The sequence below is a fragment of the Ictidomys tridecemlineatus genome, chromosome 4, assembly GCF_052094955.1.
Source record: "Ictidomys tridecemlineatus isolate mIctTri1 chromosome 4, mIctTri1.hap1, whole genome shotgun sequence".
In the NCBI taxonomy this organism is placed as follows: Eukaryota; Metazoa; Chordata; class Mammalia; order Rodentia; family Sciuridae; genus Ictidomys; species Ictidomys tridecemlineatus.
The window spans coordinates 74,441,840-74,466,071 of NC_135480.1; the positions used below are offsets into that span (position 1 = coordinate 74,441,840).

Here is a 24,232-nt window from a genome sequence, read left to right on the forward strand (position 1 = left end):
AATATGGGGTAGTGGTTTCTACCTTAGGTTGTGGATGCTTAGGGTGCTCAGTTATTTCAACAGACTAGAAAAATACAAGCCACAAATCTGTATGACGGGCTCACAATATATGCCTGAAGCTTTGCCCAACCCCAGCTTTTGGAGGTAAGTGTTCTTGTGTTTCAGGCAGTGGCCAACCCTGGGGACTTTGGAAAGTGAGTTGAGCTACTGTCTGGAAAGGCATCGTTTAGAGGATGGGTCAGAAAAAGGGATAAAGAAAATGAGATCCAGGAAAAAGAAGAGAGACCAAAACAGCAGCTTAGGCTGAATTTGTAGCAAGTGCAGGGAGTTTAGACAATAAGACTAGAGATTTAGAATTGTAGAAGGATATGAAGAGTGTGAGGAAAAGAACTGAGAAAGTGAGGACTTCAAGGTATCAATGACTGTCCTTGACCTCTTTTCATGGAAACTCTAAACAGGATTTAAATAATTTTAATAGATCTTTATGATTTGCTAGATATAATATTTGTGTTTTGAATCTGGCATTGATCTTGAATGGTTCACTAAATCTACAGGTCATGAAACACCCAACTATCCTTCAAAAGTATGCTACTTTTGTGATTAATAAAATAAAGTCAATTTATTGGACTGGGGCTGTAGCTCAGTAGCAGAGCATTTGCCTAGCATGTGTGAGGCACTGGTTCGATCCTCAGTACCACATAAAAATAAATTAAAAAACTAAGGTATTGTGTGTCCCTTTACAACTAAAAATTTTTTTAAAAAAGTCAATTTTAACATAATATTAAAATCATAATAGTTTTATATTATTATGTATTTTCTACATTGATATATATAATGTATTTCTATAGTAAGAGATACTCAATTATTTTTCTTTATATTTAAAAGAGTGCTTATATTCAAAAAAGTTAAGCCTCTATGTTAATGACAACAAAAAAGTCTAGATCTGCAAAGTCTTATGCAAATTATTATTAATCTTGATATTGTGAGATTTGCTTAGAGCAAATTCAAGTAAAAGGACTCACACTTAAGCAATTGCCTCTTTCATTTTAGGGAGAAAATCCTTGAGAAAGGAGAGTCTTTTATCAGAAATGGGCAGGGCAGACCTTCAAAGAGATGAGAGTAGAGTTTGCTATTTACTGATGTGGTGGATGGAGTAGGGCAGTCTAGGAAGAAAGGAATGAGCAAAGCCAAAAAGCAGAGGGAACATCATGTTTTGCATTTGAACTACTTACATCTGAACAAAGATACAACATCCTCAGAAGAAATGATGGCTAGGATGAGACCAATCAGTTATCCACTTCTGAAAAGTTGCAGCCATCATGTACAAAGCCCTCTGGGTTTGATCCCCAGAACTGAAAACAAGCAAATAAGCAAAACAAACAAACAAACAACAACATAAAACAAAGCATAGAGTATTGGAGAGAATTGGAGAAATAGAAACTCGCTCACTTTGTGGGTGGGAGTGTCAATGTGAGATTGTTATTTGGCTATATCTAGTAAAGTTTAACATGTTTAATTCCACCTTACTCTTCCATGTAATAATATTTGTTGTTGTATTGATGGAAATACTGAGAAAATTGAAAACAATTTAAATATCTGTCACGGAGGATAAATATGTGAATTGTGTGATCTTTTCTTCTATGAAATGTATACAACAATTAAAATTAATTAGAACTATATATTAGCATAGCTAATTAAATCTCAGAACATGATATTCAATGAGAAAAGCAAATTCAAACTGATTTGTCCAATAAGATGGTATTTTTGTAAAGTTTGAAAGTGAGAGACCAGTGTACCATATTGTTTGTAGAGGTAACCTATATGGTAATGTCTAAAAACATGTTTGAATGTGGCAACTTTTCCAGGGAGAGAGTGAGAACAGACCAGGAAGAAGTGTCCGAAAGTCTAAATTTAATTCTTTAAAATAATCTACTAAGAGAGACCATTAACTTACAAAAAGTGGGTCGGGGGAGGGAGGAGGGAAACGTGAGGGAGGTATTGAGAAAAAAATTGATCAAATTATGTTTTGTGTACAAATAAGCCACAATGAAACCCATCATTTGGTCTAAATAATATAAACCAATGAAAAAATCTTGTGCAGGTATGCAGGTTAATATATGGATTCTTTGTATATTATTTGTGTTGGGATAGTTTACAAAATAAATTTGGGAAGAAATTTAGTAAATAATTTTTTTAAATATGAGTCCTTTGTTCTTTGCTTTACATTTCTTATTTCTGTTCCCCAGAGACAAATTAGTAGACATATTTTTGGTATTTATGGCCATATTTTTAAATACTGTGGTTTCATTATTTTTATAATATAAATTCAGACTTTATCTATTTTCCTCCTGTGGTTAATGTTTAGCTTTCCCCACCCCATATCTATTCCTCCCATCCTTTTAAAATAGATTTCACAGTTTAAAATTAATTCATATTCAGCATTTATTATGATCATATAAATATTTTAATGGATGAGCCCAGTAATACTCCTTTATGAAATACAATCTTTGCATGTCTTTTATTCTACCTGTAGTAACTTAATGAATTATGTGTTTATTCAATGATTTTTCTATATAACTACTGGTAATTTCCTGCAGTTTTCTCAAAAGATTTATAGAGTGCCCATTTATAAAATTTCCAAATGCTTTCATAGACAAAATAATCACATTCTCTATTTCCCTAAAGACTCTCCTATTGTCAATCTGTATTTTTCTGCTCTAATACAAATCAGTGCCTCTGTAAGCCTGGTTTTTGCCTCTTATAGGAAAATTCCTCTGCCCCAATCTTTCATAGAACTCTTATTCTTGAACTCGTCAGCTTTCCTTCCTCTAGATTGAAACTCCTGTGTGGTGGAACAAACAGAAGACATAGAGACAAACCCACATAGTTCAAGTCATTTTATAGTAGATAAAATTTGCATAAATTGTAGATAAAATTTGCATATATGATATAACTTTTTACCAAGTAGTACTTGGAAAACTGGATATCAATATATAGAAAAGTAAAAGTAGAACCCTATCTCTCACCCTGCAAAAAAATCAAATCAGTTTGGATAAAAGAGTTAGGAATTAAATCACAAACTTTGCAAATGCTAGAAGAAAACATAGGGTCAACAACACTCCATGATATTGGTGAAGGCGTTGACTTCCTTAGTAAGACCCTTAGAGCTCAAGAAATGAAACCAAGAGTCAAAGTTGGATGCTATCAATTTAAAAAGTTTCTGAACAGCAAATGAAAAGATGAAGAGAGTGAAGAGAGAGCCTACAGAACAGGAAAAATTCTGCCAGCTATTCTTCTGACAGGAGATTAATATCCAGAATTTATAAAGAATGTATTCATCATAAAACTAGAAATGGAATCAAGATATAGTCCAGCTATTCCTCTCATTTGTATTTATTCCACAGAACTAAAATCAGCATACTCTAGTGATACAGCCACATCAATGTTTATAGCAGTGCAACTCACAATAGCCAAGTTGCAAAACCAGTCTAGGTACCCCAAAACAGATAAATGTGTTAAGAAAATGTGGCAGGTATACATAAATGAACTTTATTCAACCATAAAGTAGAATGAAATTATGCCATTTGCTATAAATGGGTGGAAATGTTGAACATTATGCTAAATGAAATAAATGTCAGACTCAGAAAATCAAGGCTTGAATGTTGCAGTCTGGCTGGGCACACAAATCACGAGCCACTGAAGCAGGAACAAACTTTATTTCTGAACTCCACCAGCACACTCCACTCACGCTCCTGGGAACTTTCCCAAATGCCATGCGGCTCCTCCAGGAACCAGCAACTGGAAATATCCCTCCTCAGGCACTTCCCCAACCAAAGGGAACTCTAAGTTTGGCTAGCGTCACCTCTCAACCACTACTTCTGGCAAAAATGCCATGCGTCATCCCGACTCGGTTGTGGCCCTCAACACTTGAATGTTTTCTCTCTCGCATATAGAAACTAGAGCAAAGTAGAGGACAAAATGAGGGCAGGAGTAGATATCAAAAGATAGAAGGAAGATCAGTGGAGGAGAAGAAGGAGATTGAGGGGGAAGAAGGAGCCATGGGAAAGGGGAAGACATACTCAATGAATTTTACAAAATCATACCGTGTCCATGTATAAACATATATCCCAGTGAATTCTATATTTATGTATTTATATAAAGCACCAATTAAAAATAGATTAAACAAACAAAACAAATACCAGTAGAGTAGAAGAAGGGAATAGCAGAAGGGAGGAAGTGAGGGATAGAGGAGGCACCAAGGACTGAAATGTGGGAAATTATATTCCATGTATATATGATTAAGTCAGAAAGACACACTATTATATATAACTATAATGTGTTAATAAAAGATTTTAAAAAGTAAAAAAATAATAGGGCTGGGGTTGTGGCTCAGTGATAGGGCACTCACCTGGTACATGAGGGTTCCCTCCTCAGCACCACATATAAATAAATTAAATAAAGGGTTTGTGTCCACTTACAACTAAAAATCATTTTAAAAAAGCAAAAAATATTTTTTGATAATTTCTTCTCCTGTATCTTGTCTTTTCTTCAACTTCTGTTAATTAGACAACAAGCATCTTGGATCAGCACTCAGATTTTCTAAACATTTTTTTCTTCAGTTGTGTATTTTATTCCTATTTATGAATATTTTCTAAATTTTTATCTTTTAACACTTGAGGAACTTTTATTTTTAATATTAACACTTAATTTGTTCTTCCTTGGTATATAGTAGATACATAGTAGACTATATTTTGACATATTATACATACATGAAGTATAGCTTATTGTAAGTAAGATCCCATACTGGAGGATGCACATGATGTTGAGATTCACTGTGAGGTATTTGCTAGCATAATTGCAGCCATCTTTCTTTTCCCCACTCCCGCTTTATGAATAGTCTTCTTATTCCCAAGAAATAGAAACTAGCCTGAGATAAAACCTACTGGTCCAGAGATGCCCTGGTCTCTCCCTGTTTTCTCATTGAGAGATAGGAGACAGCTTACCAGACCCTGAGATGGGGGGGGGGTACTGGTTTCCCTGTTCTCTCCTTGAGAAGATAAAGGGACATGCTGGTTTTCTTGTTCACCCTCTGAGAGATAGGAAAATTGCTTGTCTTTGTTCCCAAGAAACAAATTGTTTCCACAAGATCAGGGATACTTGCAATGTCATTCAGGATTAATCCTGCCTCAAACCCGTAGCCATGATTCTAGCCTATAAAAAGTACCATGCAAGGGAGAGTTGCTTCTCTTTCTTTCTCTGCACAGAGCAGCCCGTCAGACTTCTGACAAATAAATCCGCTTCTTATCCCAGGTATGTGTGGGATTAGTCCTGTGCCACTTTTCTTTCAGTATTCATATATGAACATAGGAAAGTTATGTCTGATTCATTCCATTGTCTTTCCTATTCCTGTCTTCCCTCCTTTCCCTTTATTCTTTGTCTAATCCACTGCACTTCTATTGTCCCACTGTCCCCATTGTATGTTTGCATCCACATATCCAAGAGAACATACAACCTTTGTTTTTCCTTTCTTATTTCATTTAGCATGTTAGCCTTCAGACCCATCCATTTACTGCCAAGTGTCATAAAGTCATTCTTTTTTATGGCTGAGTCATATTCCATTGTGTACATAAACTACATTTTCTTTATCCATGCATCTGTAGAAGGGAACCTAGGTTGGCTCCATAGGTTATCTATTGTGAATTGAGCTACTATAAACATTGACATGGCTGTGTCACTGAGGTATGCTGATTTTAAGTCCTTTAAGTATATACTGAGGAGTGGGATTACTGGGTAAAGTGATCCTTCCATCCATGTTTTCTGAGAAATCTGCACACTGATTTCCAGAGTGGTTGCATAATTTGCAATTATACCAGCAATGTTTGAGTTTACTTTTTCTCCCACATTGTCTCCAACATTTATTGGTATGAATTCTTGATAATTGCCATTCTTACTGGATGTAATTAATGTTTGGTTACTTATTTGGTGACTTTATAGTCTTTTAATAAGCACAATGCAATAAACTTTCCTTTTAGAACTACCTTCATAGTGTCCCAGAGGTTTTGATATGCTGTGTCACTGTTCTCATTTACCTCTAAGTATTCTTTTATTTCATCCCAGATTTCTTCTTCTATCCTTTAGTCATCAATAGAGTGTTATTTAATCTTCAGGTGTTTGAGTAGCTTATATTTTTTATTTTATTGTTTATTTATAATTTCATTCCATTATGATCAGATAGAATGCAAGGTATTAGCTCTTTTTTTCTGTTTGCTAAGAGTTGCTCTGTGGTCTAAAATGTGCTGTATTTTAGAAAATGATCAATGTACTCCTGAGAAGAAAGTGAATTCAGTCATTTATGGATAAAATATTCTATGTATGTCTGTAAAGTCTAAATTATTAATTATGTTTTTTAGTTCTCTTTTTTTATTTGATTTTTAAAATTTTTTCTTTTTAGATATTCGTGACAGTAGAGTCCTTGAAACTCTATAGCTTTTTTATTTAGTTTTTGTTTGAAAGATCTATCCAGTGATGAGAGAGGTATGTTAAAGTCACCCAGTATTATGGTTGTTGTCTATTTGATTCCCCCCCTTTTTTTTTTACTGTTTCAAGGTTATTTTATTAAATGTATTCAATAAAAGATTTCATTGTAACAAAGACTACCAACATTCAGAACATACACTATCTTTAAATTATTTCGATGTCATCATGCAAAAATCTGCATGAAATGTCTTCCCTGTCTCTTTCTTAGAGTAAAAAAACACCTCCGTTAAGCAGAGACAGACCCGAAGGGTGGGTGGGATGGCTTCAGGCAGGAACATGGATTGGCTTCTGCCACTTTATAATTTAATTGTTTTAAACCTCAAACAAACAGGACTGCTGCTGTCACTCAGATCTTCTAGAGCCGCTGGCTGTGAAGGTTCAGCCTCCATCCAGAATCTCCTAATGTCCCTGTGGCTGAAGCTCACTATATCAGTGTAGCAGGGACCCCTGAGCAGTGATATTGGACACTGAGCCACTTGCCATCCTGGCAGTGCCATACCTTGGGTCTCCTCTGACTGGCTGGTGCAAGGCTGACCCTGCCCATCAATGTGCTGAGTGAGACGGTCGTAAGCAATGCAAGCTGTGTCCTCCCTAATGGCATGGACATGAGGGTTTAGGATGGTGGTATGGATTGGCTTGCTGTTCTTAGACAAGAGATTTTGAAAGTGAAACTTATAGAAATCCATCCCCTCCAAAGGCCTTGGCTCAAATGAAGTGAGGCCTGTGTCACAAATTTCCTTGTAGACCTCCGAGTCCCCATTATTGATGGCTTCAATCAACTGTTCTGTGATCTTAGTGCTCTTCTTTTTTTTTTTGCACTTTGAGATCCTCATCTTCTGTAGTGGTGCAACTCTCTGTGGAGCCCTTGATCCCATCTGTAGCACTGTGCACCACAGTGGTTTGTGGCTCCATGGCTGTCTGCAAGGGCATAGTCTCTTGGGTTGGGCTTATGAGACTGTTTTTATTGTTGCTCTGTGGCTTGACACATCAGTCCAACTTCTTGTTCAATAGGCTTTTGGTAACTGTTTTTTTCCTGGAGACAATCATAGTCATGAGGATGGAACTCTTCCATTTTCTCCAGGGGTTGAATTTGCACAAACACTCCACAGTCTCTTGGAAGTGCATCATAGAGGCTGTTGTGGATTGTTGGCAGACCCAAGGGTGCTTCAGAGCCTGGTCAGCTGTGATGTGTTTTGCTGGGTTTATGGTTAGCATCAAGTTCTTTACTTCAGGGGTCACTGTGTCCCATTGATGGGAAAGCAGGCACTTGTGGGACCCAGAAGGAATAGTGATCCTTCTTTATCACCATTACTGGAAGCCAAGGGCCCTTAACACAGAAAAGCTGAGGGCGTGGAGTGGGCTTACTGCAGGCCCAGATATCCACAGGTTTTCTATAGGGATATTTCTTAAAGACCCTGGGGGACAAATAACCTGGGGTGCCAGGAAAACCAAGCCAAGCTTGCTGCTCTGGACTTCGATGGTGAGGCTAAAATTAGCCATCTGGATGGCCCCACCCTTGCATTTACTCGTTGGCAGCAAGTTCTCAGGCTTCAGGTCCCTGTGGACAATATCATGCTAGTGGATATGGTTAACATTCTCCAGATTCAGATGTGGGTGGCATCTGCTTCACTGTAGTACTCTCTAGGCACTATGTCTTCAAACAGCTCCCCACTAGTAACCTGGTCAAACACAAGGTGGTGAAGCCCTTCTTAAGAAATACTGTCATGGAGGCCCACCATATTTGGATGTTTAAGAAGTCATATCTCAGCATCATGTTCTAGTTTCTGATGATCTCAGGCAGACAACTTCTTGAGATTGATGGGTTTTGCTGCATACTTCTGTGTGGAGGTTTTCTTCAAACATCTGCAGACCACAGAGAAAGCACCTTTATCAACCTCCTCAAAGAGCTAGTATTTGGTGCAGTGGGTGCAGGTGGTGTGTTGGCCATGCTAGCTGCTGGCAGGCAGAGGTGGTGGGTGCAGAACCGCACCTATGTCAGTGAACAGTCACTGCTGCCTAGCCAGGGATGAGTCCAGCAGCACCTACGAGACTTGACTGGGGAGCTATTTGAGTCTTGAAATTGAGAAAGGTTTATTTTATGTACTTACATGCATCATTGTTTGGGGCTTAAATATTTATCATTGTTATGTCTTATTGATGTAAAAATTCTTTAAGCAGTTTGAAATGTCCTGCTTCGTCTCTGCTGATTAACTTTAGCTTGAAGTCCACTATATCAGAATAGAAACCCCTATTTGCTTATGAGATCCATGTGAATAATTTGTTTTTCCCCATCCTTTTACCTTTAGTCTATGGATGTCTTTGCTTATGAGGTGAGTCTCTTAGAGACAACATTTTGTTGGGTCTTGATTTTTAATTGATGAGTTTAGGTCATTTACATTCAATGTTATTGTTGAGATATGATTTTTATTCTATGTCATTTTGATTTATTTCTGGTTTTTAATTTGAATTGTTTTTCCTTTGACTATTCTAGTGTAGTTTCTCCCTTTGATTGTTTTCAATTTTATTTTTACTTTCTTCTTCATGAAATATTTTATTAAGTATGTTTTGAGGTACAGTCTTTCTAGTTGTTAATTCTTTTAACATTACTTTATCATGGAAGGTTATATTTCACTGTCAATTCTGAAGTTTAATTTTACTGGGTATAGTGTTCTTGTTTGGCATCCATTTTCTTTCAGAGTCTGGTATATATTATTCCAAGACCTCCTAGTTTTGAGGGACTGGATTGAGAAATCAGCTGAGATCCACTTTGGTTTACCTCTAAATGTCACCTGTTTTTCGTCCTCTGGTAGGCTTTAAAATTCTATCCTTATTTTGTATGTAAGGCATTTTCATAATAATGTGCCTTTTGTGGGTCTATTGTAATTAGGTAGATTTGGGGTCCTATAAGCATCCTGTGTTTGATTTTCCATATCATTCTTAAAAGTTTTGGAAAATTTCCTGATATTATTTTATTGAAAATATTGTGCATGCTTTTGGTTTGTATCTCTAAGCCTTCATCTAGCTTCATAAATCTTACATTTGATCTTTCCATGTTATTCCATATTTCTTAGAAGTTCTATTCTTGGTCTCATAACATATTTTCTCCATGGTCAAGTTTATTTTCAATATTATGTATTTTATCTTGGTTGCCTGAAACTCTATCCTCCAGATGGTGTAATTTACTGGTGATGCTTTCCATTGAACTTTTAATTTGGTTTATTGATTCCTTCATTTAGAGGATTTATACTTGATTTCTTTTTCAGAATCTCCATCTCTTTAATGAAGCCATCTTTCATTTCATGTATTTTCTTACATGTTGTTTATATATTTACCCATCTAGCAGTAAGGATCTCAGGCAGTAGTTTCTACCTTGTGGACTTATAGTGACAATGGATATTTTCCCCATACCTCAAAATGTAGGGAGAGTTAACATTATTTTTATTTCCAAGAGCTACCTTTTGTTCATTGACAATTTGGAGGGTATCTTTTACTTGTTTTATGTATATTGTGTCTTATTTTCTATTATGAAAGCAATTTTTTTTATTCTACATAAATTATCTACATTTACTCTGACTTCAGTATATTGTTTCTTTCTAATTTATTTTCCATTTAAATATCTGGTGATCTTAGTGTTAATGTTCCTACTTAAGAATGAAACACTTGAAGGGTGATTAGAAAATTTCTCTATGTAGGTAGGTTTTGTGAGTAAGCTTCACAAATTCAGGACCTAAATTGGAAGTCAACTTTCTCTGTCAGCGGTCTCCAAATTTTCCTTGGAATGACTTAGGTTCTCCAAGCTCCTAACTAGAGGATATAATCTGGCTGCAGATGCTCAGTATGAAGACGCTGGAGAAAGTATGTGTACTGACTCCTGGTTAGTCTGTTTTAGTCTAGTACCTCAGCTTTGCTTGTTACTAATTTTTTCATATTGAGTGAATGTCACTGTGGCAGTTTCTCCAGACCATGAAACACGTTCTCCTTCTTTAGGTACTTGTTCGCCAGCTTAGGCGATCAGAGAGGAGTCCTTGATGTCTTATTCTTAGGTTCTTTGCCTTACCATGGGCCCCTACCAATACCTGGTGTCTCCTGAAACAGAAACTTCACATCTTCCATCAGTTGTTTTCTCTTCTCTTCTTTGTATTCAGTGGTTTATACTTCGTTTTTCCTTTAATTTTCATTTCAGTGTGGCTTCTGGAGGGAATGGAGAGAAATTCACTATTTAATGAGAGATGCAAGGGCAGGACAACCTTTTATTTCTTCTCAGGTTCTTCAAGTTTTTGGCAGGAATTATAATGTTATCTGCCATATGGAAGTGTGAGAATTAAATGGCAGTGCTTAGAACAATATTGACACCTGGAAGGTTCTCAGTATCTACCACTATTATTTATTGGAATGATTATTCAACATGCCAAAAATTTCCTACTTGGCTCCATATGCCTATTTATTCAAAAAATCAAAACCCCAAAACCCCAAATAAGATAGCATACCTTGAATTGGAGCATTGCCCAAGATGCTACAACAATATAGGGCACAGAGCAGGTTCTCAATAAATGTTTGCTGATTTTGAATCTGTGGTCTTATTTTCCTTCTCAATTAGTTCCCAAGCCCCTTTGTACACCCCAAAGGTCTGCTCAGGAGGACATACATGCTAGCTGTTTCCAAAAGTATTTAGAATTGAACCAAAATGAATTTGCTTTGGGAAATTTCTGAGAAACAGACTACAAATCTTGCCTTAGATATCAATCAATAAAAATAAAAAATAGAATTTTTTGACCAAAATATTAGTGATGCTCCTCCAAAATTAAAGTATTTTAGAGAACACTTTATTTCCATTCTATGAATATCAAACTAATTCAGTCAATAAAATGTTACATTGTATAAGCTGTAGTTCTTTACATTTCATCATTTCTTTGGATAGATTTGTTTCAGTGCTGGTTTCTCATCATAATGTTGAATTTCCTGACTTATATTTAATCTCCTTAGCAAGTTCAAGCCTGTGACAATGGTAAAATATTTACTTTTAAGCTTTCCTGATTTGAAGAATTATCATGATTCCTTCATTTATTTAAAACCCAGATCAGTGCCCAAGAGAAATATTACTTTGTTACGAGTGTTCTGCAGAGCGAATCTTGGAGATATGTACCTAAAAATGAGGACAGGTCAATTGATGCAACTCAGGGTCAAGACAGATCTTACTTTGAAGATTCCCACTAGAAACTCTGTGATATAAGATCAGACAATCTGTGAATATAGGCTTTGTAATCTCAAGTTGCCATAATGGAAAGGTACCAAAGACTGTGTGCTGATGCACGTGAGGGTCTCCAGAGTGAAATCCGGAGAAGATCCTCAACTAATCTCTATCAGCATGCATTATATGCCTTCTGCTTCCTCTTTCTAACATATGCAAAATGTAACCCAAGAAATAAATTATAGTGAATTTCAAAACATTTGGACAAGTTTGCAAACCTCTGCTCCCCATCTCATTTTTCTGTGGAACTCTATTTGAAAGCTACTTTAAAATGCTTTCAGAAATAATCCTCTTGTCTTGACTACTTTTCATGACAAGTTAAGTTCAGGGCAGTTCAGCTGATGCTGCAGAGGCTTATGTTTGGGAGAGAATTAAATAAGATTCATAAGGCTAAATTCTGCAATTTATTAAAACAACCCAATCTAACCCTTTCCTCATGAGCATTTGCAAGTCTCACTAAACTATGTATGCCCTTTTGCACAGGAGAACTCTGTTTCTGAGATTAAATTTGCCTGAGCAAACAGTATGCAGGTAATGGAAGGCTATGATGTCCTAGAAACCTTTAGCCTAGATATAACCTCCTGTCTTCTACTTATGGAGTACTTTTTTGGGGATGAAGGAAATAAGCCTTGAAGTTTTATATTTGGAGCCTTTGTTGTGAGAGTCTTTGATGGAACCAAGTCCATTTTGGTCTAATAAAACAACTTCGGTTTTTCTGAGAGAGGAGCTGGATCCTCCCCATGAGTTCCTTGCTTACACTCATCCTGAACAGTAGGACACTGAAAACTCCTTTTGAGTTTCAGGAACCAATCTGACTTTAGGACATGGTGATGGCATTGTAGAATGCCGGCAAAGAGTGAGTGTGCTTGTGGTTTTCTGGACCTCTCCCTGTACTTGGTTGGCAATGTGAAGAAGTGAACTAAAAACTTGAGCAACAAGGCTAAAAGGATGTACTCACTAAGCTATAAATGTTTGTTTAGAGGCATCACAGTTATGCAAAAAAATTGGAACCCATATTTTCCTTACAACCGACATCAGATATGTGATCTAGCACTTCTCGAGATAGCATTTCCATTAGACTCTACCTACAGGGTCAGGATGGTGTATGAGAAGAAACCTTTGACTATCATAAAGTCAGGTGGCCACAAGTAGCAGAGCTACTTTGCTCAGCAAGAAGCCTGGCCTGCCCTGCTTTTATTACTGAGGTTAAAAAAATGATTATGTTTAAAAATAAATGTTTAAAGAAACCTAAAGGATGTGATAGTCCTAGTCATAGAAATAGAATGAATAACATCCTACAATTCAAATGAAATATGAAACCAATATACCTCATTTATTTTCTGACTTTTCTCTTTTCAGAGATTAGTTGTCTTCAAAATTATAGTTTTCATTAATATTATTGGATAATCTTATAGTTTCTTATGATCTAAAGGAGTTGAATACTGTTTAGTACAAACTTAAAAGTAATCGAGAAACATCCAAAAATATCTCTAAATAAGATTATCTATTTATTTTCAGATTAAAATTGATGCCTGCACAATCAACTTATAGGAATATTTTAGAATCTCTTTAAATGTTAAGCAGCTTCTCAGTCTCTAGAATATTTGCAGTTTCTTTTTATTTTACCATATTTACAATAAGAAATACTCCATTCTTCATGTTTCAAATTATCACTTATGGTTATGAAAAAAATGGCTTTCTCTATAGATTCCTATTGATGAGTTTATTCTGTAACTCAGGAAAAGCAAACAACATCTTCCTTCCTTTGAAGAAGATTTTATGCTAATAATCAGAAGTTATTCAGGGATTCCTATGGGTTCTCCAAGCACTAAGATCATATGTGCATATGCTCAATATCCCTAATCAATGTGACACTTGAATTAAGCTAATTTATTCAGTGCGAACATGACCTTGAATTATAGAGTAATATTTTAATGTTGTGCTAAGGAACTTTACCTACTAGGAAGAATTGTAATTAAAGTATTATGAGAAAAGGCACTTAATTTGGGTCATTGACTTGTCATTGTTCTGAAAATAATTGGTGCTCTTTGGAAGTCACATAGAAGGTTTCACATTAAAGAATCATTTGGACAAATGGATAACCAGGTACACTTTAGAATAGGAATAAGTGAGGGCTGAATTCCCTAGTTGTCTTGCTCAACCATGGATGAAATTAAGCAAAGCTGAAGATCTAAACACACCATCTTCTTGAAAATACAAGTTTTGTAGAGATTTAAGATCTTTCTGGTTTTTTTTAACCTCTATTATATACCAGACATTCTTATGCAACAAGCAACTATTTAAAATGCAATCTGACAGTCCGAGTTATTTTTAGTGTTTTTATTAATGAAAAAAAATATTTGTATAGTACCACCAGAAGTTTAGTTCAGTTTCAGTATTTGTGGCACAGTGGTTAACCTGGTATGTGCCTATCTCCCCAAAGTTTTCATTTTAGTTGGAGAGATGGACATAAAAACAAGCAAATAAGATAGTGTTATCCCTCGGGTAACAGGTAAGACAGAGAGCTGTGGTCATCTCAGTACATTCCAAATGGTGAAAAATTATGTATCCAGGGTAATTACAAATACCTCGTTAATTGGACCTTCTATAATTATAAAAATTATGTTTATTATGAAATACAATATAAATGTGAGAAACACCTTTGAGCTATACCATAAATTTAAATAACATATAAATTCAACTGTCCATTTTGAACACTCTTTTTAGTCCTCAGATATTTTGTTTAATTTCCAGTCTAGGATGAGGGGGAAAAAAACAAACTTTTTCAAAGGGGCTCACCCAAAAAATTATGGAAACTCTCCTTTACAGCTATTGTTACTGAGAAAATTTTACATTGGTCTTTAAGATGCTGTGATTAGTGTCAGTTCCCTACACTGTGTCATAAATGCTTAAGACAGGGACCAAGTCTCTTTTTAATTCACTTTTGCATCAAGAGTGGCTTATACAGTGCTTGTTGCACAGTAAATAATAACTATTTGTTGAATGGATGCAAGGATGAACAAAAGAAATTGAAATTGGAGGTAGAAATTTCTCAGTTGCATAAATGGTGGTGGCTCGGACTAATAGGATTAAAATTGGGTCTCTACAAAAGTGGATAGATTTAAAGGATAGGAAAATATACAGGACTTAAATTTTGCTTAAATAAGGGAATGAGGGAGTAAAAAGCAACAAGGACAGCACTCAGATATATGATCTGAATAGCTTGAAGGATGAGAGTTCCCTTGTTTGAGGCACTCTGATAATTTATATCCCAAGACACCAAATGGACTTTCAAATGTAACCCAAGAACAATGGTCAGTAACTAGTGAGAAATGAAAGAAGAGAGATTATAAAACTTAAAGAATCAGATATCTTCTGAAAAGTTCTGGAGAATTACTAGGAAACCTCGCCCCTTGATTTAATGAGACATTTAGAAAATCCATTTGTATTTGTTTCCTAGGGCTGTTTCCAAAAATTATCATAAACTTAGTGGCTTAAAATAACAAATGTAATCTCCCACAGTTCTAGAGGTAAGTAATGAGAAACCAAGGTGTTGGCAGGGCCATGCTCACTCTGAAGGCTCTAGAAAAGAATTCTTCCCTCCTTCTTCCAGCTCTTGGTATACCTTGGCTATGGCAGAATAATGCCAGTCTCTGCCTTCTTCTTCACATACATTCTCCTTTCTCAGACTATACCTTCATCAAACAAGGACCTCAACCATGATTAGTTCTTTTAAAGGACGAATAAAGTAGTTTAAGGATGAATAAAGTAGTTAAAATTTTGTCAAGATTGCTAAAAAGAAAAAAAATGCAAAAACTTCAGAGATTTTCAAAATTCACTAGAAGTGATATGAATGTTTATGAAAATGACTTGGAAATTTAGATGTGATGAATAATGTTGTAGAAAACATTAATATTTAAATAGAAATAAAAATTTAAATAGATAGCTGATAATTAAATAAAATAAATAAATTATTCAAATTCTCAACCTTCTTCTTTTAAAACTCTAAGATCTGGATGGGATTTGGTTGATTTTCTCCAAATCTCAAAAGAATAAATAAATAAATAAATTTAATACAAATATAAATATATAAATTATATAAATATAAAATATAAATTATATATATATATATATATTTCTCTCAGAAGAAAAAAAGAAGCAATTCTAACTTATTTTAAAAGAAAAAAGAAGCAATCTTAATTTATTTTAAAAGTAATGCAGCCACTAATAGTTTGATTGTCCTTCTGGGAATGTGGTAGGATTGTACTTTCCCATTTTCTTCAAAGTAGGCTTGAGCATGAGATTTATTTTGATAAGTGGAAAGAGACTGAAATAACAGGGCCTTCATTTGGACAGAAGCTTTTAGGAGAAAATATTCATGAACAGTGAGAGAACTTTAAAACCAAGTGATTATTCCTAACATTAAATTGGAATGTTAAAATGTAATTTTAATAAAATACACAAAGAAATTAATTAACCTGAAACTGAATCAGTAAATATAGAAGAACAAACATAACAGTCTGAGAAAATGTGACAAGCCTTGCTGAAATGATTTAGATAGCAATTTGAGCATGGTGGAACATGCCTGTAATCCCAGCAAACCGGGAAGCAGAGGCTGAAGGATGGCAAGTTCAAGGCCAGTCCAGGCAATTTAGTGAGACTATGTCTCAAAATGAAAATAAAAAACAGCTGAGGATATAGATCAGTGGTAGAGTACTCAAGGGTTAATTGCCCAGTACCACAAAATAAAATAAAATAAAATAATTTAGAAAGTAAGACAGTGAGATTTGATGAAAGAAAAATAGATGACTTTACTGAGATAAGGAACACAGAAACAGATTCACCCTAAATAAAAATATCTTTTATGACTGACCTCAACATTATAAAGTCATGCATGACAAACCTAAATCCAGCATCATACTGAACAGAGAAAAACTGAAAGCATCCTTTAAAGTCAGGAATAGGATGATGATAATCCACTCTCATCTCTCCTATGTAATATGGTTCTTGAAATTCTAGCTAGAACAATCAAGCGAGAGAAGAAAATTAAAGGGATTACAAAAGGAAAAGAAGAAATCAAATAATCTATTTTTGCTGATGTCATAATCCTGTAGCTAGAAGACCCCCCCCAAAAAAAAAAACTCTACCAGAAGAATTCTAGAGTAGATAAATTCAACAAAGTAGCAAGATAAAATATCAACTTATAAAAACCAATAGCCACACTCCAATAATGATTCTGGTAAGAAAGAAATCAGGAAAACCATTCCATTCCCTTCAAAAAGAAAATGAAATAAAAAGCAGGCAAACAAACACTTGGAAATAAATTTAACAAAGGAGGTAAAAGACCTACAATGAAAACTATGGAACACTGAAGAAGGAAATTGAAGAAGACCTTAGAAGATGAAAACACCTCCTATGTTTTTGTATAAATAATATTATAAAAATGTTCATACTACCATAAGCAATCTACTTATTGAATGCTATTCCCATCAAAATATCAATGACATTCTTCACAGAACTAGAGAAAAACACTCCTAACATTTATCTGGATGAATAATAAAAGACCCAGAATAGCCAAAGCAATACTTAGCAAGAGTGATGCTGGAACCAGACCCAGTCCCTGTCTTTTACTTTGCACAAATCAACTCAAGTGAACCAAAGACCTAATTCTTAAGACTTAAATAAGAAACTTTGCAACTGCTACTGGAATACATATGTCAATACTCCACCGTGTTGGCACAGGTACCACTTCCTTAACAAGATTCCTAAAGTTCAAAAAATAAAACCAAAAATAAAAAAGGGGATCACATGGAGTTGAAAAACTTCTCCAGAGCAAAGGAAATGAGCATGAAGAGAGAACCTACAGGATGGGAAAAGATGTTTGACAGGTATTCTTCCAACAGGCGATTAGTATCAGAATATAAAAAGAACTAAAAAAATCTTATATGCACACACACCCCACAAATAATCCAATCAATAATTGGCAAAGGAACTAAACAGTTCTCAAAAGAAATAAAAATGGCATTTATATATATAAATATAAGTGCTCAACATTTCTAGCAATCAGAGAAATGCAAATCAGAACTACACTATGATTTCATCTCATTGTAGTTAGAATGGCAATGATCAAGAATGCAAATTGTAATAAATGCTGGCAAGAATGTGGCAGAAAATGTGTACTCACACATTATTGGTGATACTGTAAATTAGCATAACCACTCTGGAAAGCAGTTTGAAGATTTCTCAAAAAATTAGGAATGGAACAACCATACAACCTAGCTATCCCACTCCTTTTCATTTATCCAAAGAAAACTGAAGTCATTATACTGTTGTGATACAAACATCTAAATGTTTATAGCAGCACCATTCACAATAGCCAAATTATGGAACCTATCCAGATGTCTGACAAGAGATGTATGAATGAAGAAAATGTGATATATATATATATATATATATATATATATATATATATATATAAACATCATGGGTGTTTTACTTAGCCATAAGTAAGAATTAATAATGACTTTCATTGGTAAGTGGATGGAACAAGAGATCATCATGCTAAGTGGAATAAGCCAGACTCAGAAAGTCAAAAGTTGAATGTTTTCTCTCATATGTGGAAACTAGAGAAAAATAAGAAGATAAAAGGGGAGGATTTCATGAAAATTGAAAGGCAATCCCTCCAGTAGAGGAAGAGGATTGAGAGGGAGAGAGGGAGGATTAGAAAAAGAGAGGAACTGTGAAATAAAACTGATCAAGTTATGCTATGTACATAAATAGGTATATCACAGTGAACTTCATCTTTATGTGTATGTATAAAGCAGCAATTAAAAATAAATAAATAGAAGGAAGACCAATATAGTAGAGAAGGGGAGAATATAGCTGGAGAATGGAGCGTGCAGAAGGGAGGATAAGTGGAAATACTAGGGATTGTAATGGAGTAAATTGCATTCCATGCATGTATGATTATGTCAAAATGAATCCTACTATCATATATAATTACAGTACACTAATTAAAACATTTAAAAATTTGATGTATAACATAGTTTGTATTAAAAGCAACAGTGGAAAGAAAGTAGATGGCTTAATAAATGTCCCTGGAAATACAGAAAGAAATTAACAAACTGGAGAGAAATAAAATTGGATTTCTATGTCTCTCCTTGTATGCAAATGAATTCCAAGTGAACTCAAAAGACATAACTGTTGAAGGACAAACCTGAGTACAATTATTTATATAGGGAACTATGAATACAAGGAATAGTTTTTTAATAAGCAAGTAAAACTAAGTGTGCGTATGTATTTGTAATTTGAAAAATAAATGAAATAAAACATTAAAATATTGATAAACGTGATTACTCTGGAGTTTAAATCATCTGTGTGCTCAAGACCCATAAATAAAGTAGAAGATAAATTACAGAATTCAGAAGTTATTTATTTATATTTTTTAAGTTGTAGATGGACACAATACCTTTATTTTATTTATTTATTTTTATGTGATGCTGAGGATTGACTCTGCTGCCTCACATGTGCTAGGCAAGCTTTCTGCCACTGAGCTACAGCCCCAGTCCCAGAAGATATTTTTAATATATGTAATCTAGACTTAATATTTAGAATGTATGCACAATTCTTATAAGTGAAAGAATGCAACATTACGAACAACCAAAAAGTGAATTGGGAAGAGGAAACACAGTTGTCTGATAAGTACATGACAAACAATTAGCCTTATCAGTAAGTATGAAAAGAAAAACAATGGGCTGGGGCTGTAGCTCAGCACCAGAGTGCTTGCCTAGTGTATGTGAGGCACTGGGTTCGATCCTTAGCACCACATAAAAGTAAATAAAATAAAGGCATTCTGTCCATCTACAACTACAAAAAAAAAGAAAAGAAAAGAAAAGAAAAACAACAAAGATTTCACATGTTATCAAGCATATAGGCCAATATTAAAAGGCTGAAATACCAAGTTTTACAAGTATATGGAGAATTGGAAGTCTTCATACTTGTCTGTTGGGAGTGAAAATATTTATAACCAATTTTGAGAGTAATTTGGCAATAACCAGAAGTTAACAGAAATGCATGCTCTTCAACAAAGTAGTTCCTCTAAGAATACTTTTAGATTAGAACCATCTATGTATATGCCCATGGGCACTTGTATAAGGATAAGGATATTAGTTGCAGAATAATTTGTAAAAACAGAATATTAGAAGCAGTCTAAGTGACTATTAACAGAAAAATGGAAAAACAAATTAAGGTATCACTTATAAAAATTTGAGGAGGCCACTGTGGAGCCATGGGTATGGGGCTTTAAGGGTAGAGGTGAAAGATCTTCCTAAAGGGACTATCAGGTGTTCTATGACAAACTACGTAAAGGGAGGGAGGGGAGGACCCAATGATACTGGGGTTTCAATGAATGAGTTAAAGGAGAAGATTCTCTTAACACATATAGAAAAGGGAACATGCAAAGTTATTTGGGAGATATAGATTCTTTAAGGATATTTAAATATAATGGAAATACTCCACATTTTCTTCCTACTCCATTCCAATCCAGGATCACTATAGAGTCCTCAGTAAAGCTTTCTGAGTGCTCTTCCTCTTCAAGCAGTACACATGATGTGTATCCAAAACACCTGGGTTTTAAACCCAGTCCTGCTAACATACTACCAATCTCAGTTTACTCATATGTCAAATGGGGATAAATACTTAATTCCCAGGGTACTTGTGAAGATGAAGTGTGCCTTGTTCCAGGTTCATTATTCTGCTTAGAAATATGCACCAAGCTTTAATCAGAGAGGAGGATGAATTGTTGCCAAGAACTCTAAAGTGAATGGGTTCCTAGTTGATTGCAGGTTTGCAGAAAAATGATGAAAATTTCTGGCTTAGACAGTAATGAAGAGGTTCAAAACAGCAATTCCTTTTTCCCACAGAGTAGTAATTTAGTTTGAGCAAGTTCAAGTAGTGGTGAATAATTTATTACAAAATATGCAATATGATGTGCATAATTTAGTCAAATAAAAGCTCATAAAAGTCAACTTCAGGAAGAGACATATTAACTCAGGCTATAGACAGTATTTTTTGCCTAAAACATACCAAACAAAAGCAAATTCAGGAAACTTGCCAGTCATTTATTTGAGGAAAAGAGCAAGTTTTGTGTGCTTTGAAAGATAATGCTAAGTGAAGTTAGCCAATCCCCAAAAAACAAATGCTGAATGTTTTCTCTGATATAAGGATTCATAGTGGGATAGGGAGAGGGAGCATGAGAGGACTAGACAAATTTTAGATAGGGCAGAGGGGTTGGAGGGAAAGGGAAGGGGCATGGAGTTATTAATGATGGTCATTATTATCCAAAGTACAGGTATGAATTCATAAATTAATGTGAATATATTGTGTATACAGGCAGAGATATGAAAAACTGTGCTCTATATGTGTAATAAGAATTGTAATGCATTCTGCTATCATATATAAATAAGAAATAAATTAAAAAAAGAAAGTCTTTATCCTGTAAAATTTAATACTATATTTTGTAAGTAAGGTCACAATATGTTCAAAATATTATATATAGTAAGTACTTTATAGTCAATATGCCACATTTTGAAGTGTGTATATATGTGTGTGTGCCTAGGTAGCTAAAATGTAGAATTTAGTGGAAAAGTATATAGGTAAAAGCCTTTTGTATGACTTAAGACACTAGATCCCTCTTAACATTCATATCCTATGCACAGATAGCATACCTGCAAGAAAACCAAAGAAAAAAATTAAAGAAGGTTTATATAGTAAATTTTTAAAAATGTCTTATATAAAAATGTGATGTACTTCTCTCCTTACAAATATTAGATTAAAAATCTCCAGGAAAACCTACCTATGGACCATAAATATCGCATTTACACAACTACATCAATATTTATAGCAGCTCAATTTATAGTAGCTAAGCTACGGAAACAACCTAGATGCCCTTCAACAGATGAATAAAGAAAATGTAGTATATATACACAATGGAATATTACTCAGCCAAAAAAATGAAATTATTGAATTTTGCTGGTAAATATATAAAACTAGAGAATATCATGCTAAGTAAAATAAGCCAGTCCTCCCAAACTGAAGGCTGAATGTTCTCTCTTATATGTGGATGCTAGTCCATAACAAGGGAGGGTAAGGAGGGACAGTATAGAAGTTCCCTGTATTAGACAAAGGGAAATGAAGGAAAGGGGCTATGGGAATAGGACAGACAATAGAATAAATTGGACATAACTTTCCTATGTTCATATATGAATATATGACCAGTTTAACTTGACATCACGCTCAACCACAAGAATGGGATCAAAATTGTAATGGGTTGCACCCCGTGTATATATACTATGTTAAAACACACCCTATTGTCATATATATATAACAACAAATAAAAAACAAATGAGACTTTTTTTTAGATGTGAATCAATTCATATTAAATTCATTCTTCATGGTTTATAAAATATCTAAGCCCCAAACATAGATCTTCTCAGAGTATTCAAAGGCATGAGTTATGAATGTTATAAAAATCAAATCCCTTGGTTGTGCCAAGGTCTTTTAGGGATGACTTCATTTCTCCTTCACCTAAGCTCTGCTGTCTGGGCTCTAGATCCAGGGAAAACACAGAGCCTGGCTTTCCCATTGGTAGAGAGTTAATTGCACAGAGGGTTTTGATGTTCCAGCTTTAATCCCAGAAACTGTGAATAAGAAATCATTTGAAACCCTGCCTTATGGATGAATGTCCAGGCAGGGCAACATAGCTCTGGGTGGCTAGGACTCTTCTGCCTGGGGTTTATACTCGCACATACATGTGATAACATCTAGTTTCTTATCTAGACTTTAGATTTGCATGGAGATTGAAATGATTTTGATCCTCTTGAGCTCAAAGGCAGCAATGATCTGTGATGGTCAGCAGTTACTTTCCTATTTTACTTTTTATTAACTTTGGCTTAATGTCACTAACATTATTTATTTCAAACTCCTCTAGACACATGGATATTTGAATTTTCAGCACTACAAAATGTGAATAATTAAACATTTGTGTGTTTCATAATTAGTAAGCACTTATTTTGCAAAGGCACAGAGTTAGACATTGGGAATATGAAGATTAACACCTTCTAGAAAGTATCTTCAAAAGCAAATAACTTCTAGGTCTCTTTATTTTTCCAGATGAATTTCATGACTGCTTTTTCTATTTCTATGAGAAATGTCATTGGGATTTTGATTGGAATTGCATTAAATCTGTATAGTGCTTTTGGTAGTATGGTCATTTTGACAATATTAATTCTGCCTAACTAAGAACAAGGTAGATTTTTCCATCTTCTAAGTTCTTATTTATTTTCTTTCTTTAGAGTTCTGTAGTTTTCATTGTAGAGTGAAGCAGGTGGCATAACTATACCAGACCTTAAACTACACCACAGAGCAGCAGTAACAAAACAGCATGGTATTTGCACCAAAACAGACTTTTACAGCAATGGTACAAAATAGAGGACACAGAGACTAACCCATCTAAATACAGTTATATCATACAAAGGTGCCAAAAATGTACAATGGAGAAAAGATAGCCTCTTCAACAAATGGTGCTGGGAAAACTGGAAATCCATATGCAACAAAATTAAATTAAACTCTTACCTCTCACCACGCACAAAACTCAACTCAAACTGGATCAAGGACCTAGGAATTAAACCAGAGACAATGCATCTATTAGAAGAAAAAGTAGGCCCAAACTCCATCATGTGGGATTAGAACCCAACTGCCTAAATAAGATTCCTATAGCACAATAATTAACATCAAGAATCAATAAATGGGATGGATTCAGACTCAAAGGTTTCTTTTCAGTAAAAGAATAATCAGTGAGGTGAATAGAGAGCCTACACTTGGGGAGCAAATTTTTACCACACACACACACATCAGATCTCTAATCACTAATTTCCAGGATATATAAAGAGCTCAAAAATCTTAACACCAAAAATCAAATAATCCAATCAATAAACAGGCTAAAACACTTCTCAGAAGAAGATATACAATTGATCAATAAATATATGAAAAAATATTCAACATCTCTACAATTAGAGAAATGCAAATCAAAACTACTTTAAGATTTTATCTCACTCCAGTCAGAATGGCAGCTATTAAGAATATAAACAAAAATAAGTGTTGGAGAGGATTTGGGTAAAAATACTCATTATTGCTGGTGAGGCTGCAAATTGGTGCAGCCAATATGGAAAGCAGTATGGAGATTCCTTGGAAAACTTGGAATGGAACTACCATTTGACTTACCTATCCCTCTCCTTGGTCTATACCCAGGGAACTGAAAAACAGCATACTACAGAAACACAATCACATCAATGTTTATAGCAGCATAATTCACAATAACTAAACTGTAGCACAAACCTAGATGGCCTTCAGTAGATGAATGGATAAAGAAAATGTGGTATATATACACAG

At 34.8% G+C, this 24,232-nt stretch overlaps 1 pseudogene; it reads right to left on the reverse strand.

The window, feature by feature from the left end:
- Positions 1-6,961: 6,961 nt before the first annotated feature.
- LOC101965789 (calcium/calmodulin-dependent protein kinase type II subunit gamma-like) overlaps positions 6,962-24,232 on the reverse strand; it is a 60,350-nt pseudogene continuing 43,079 nt past the window's right edge.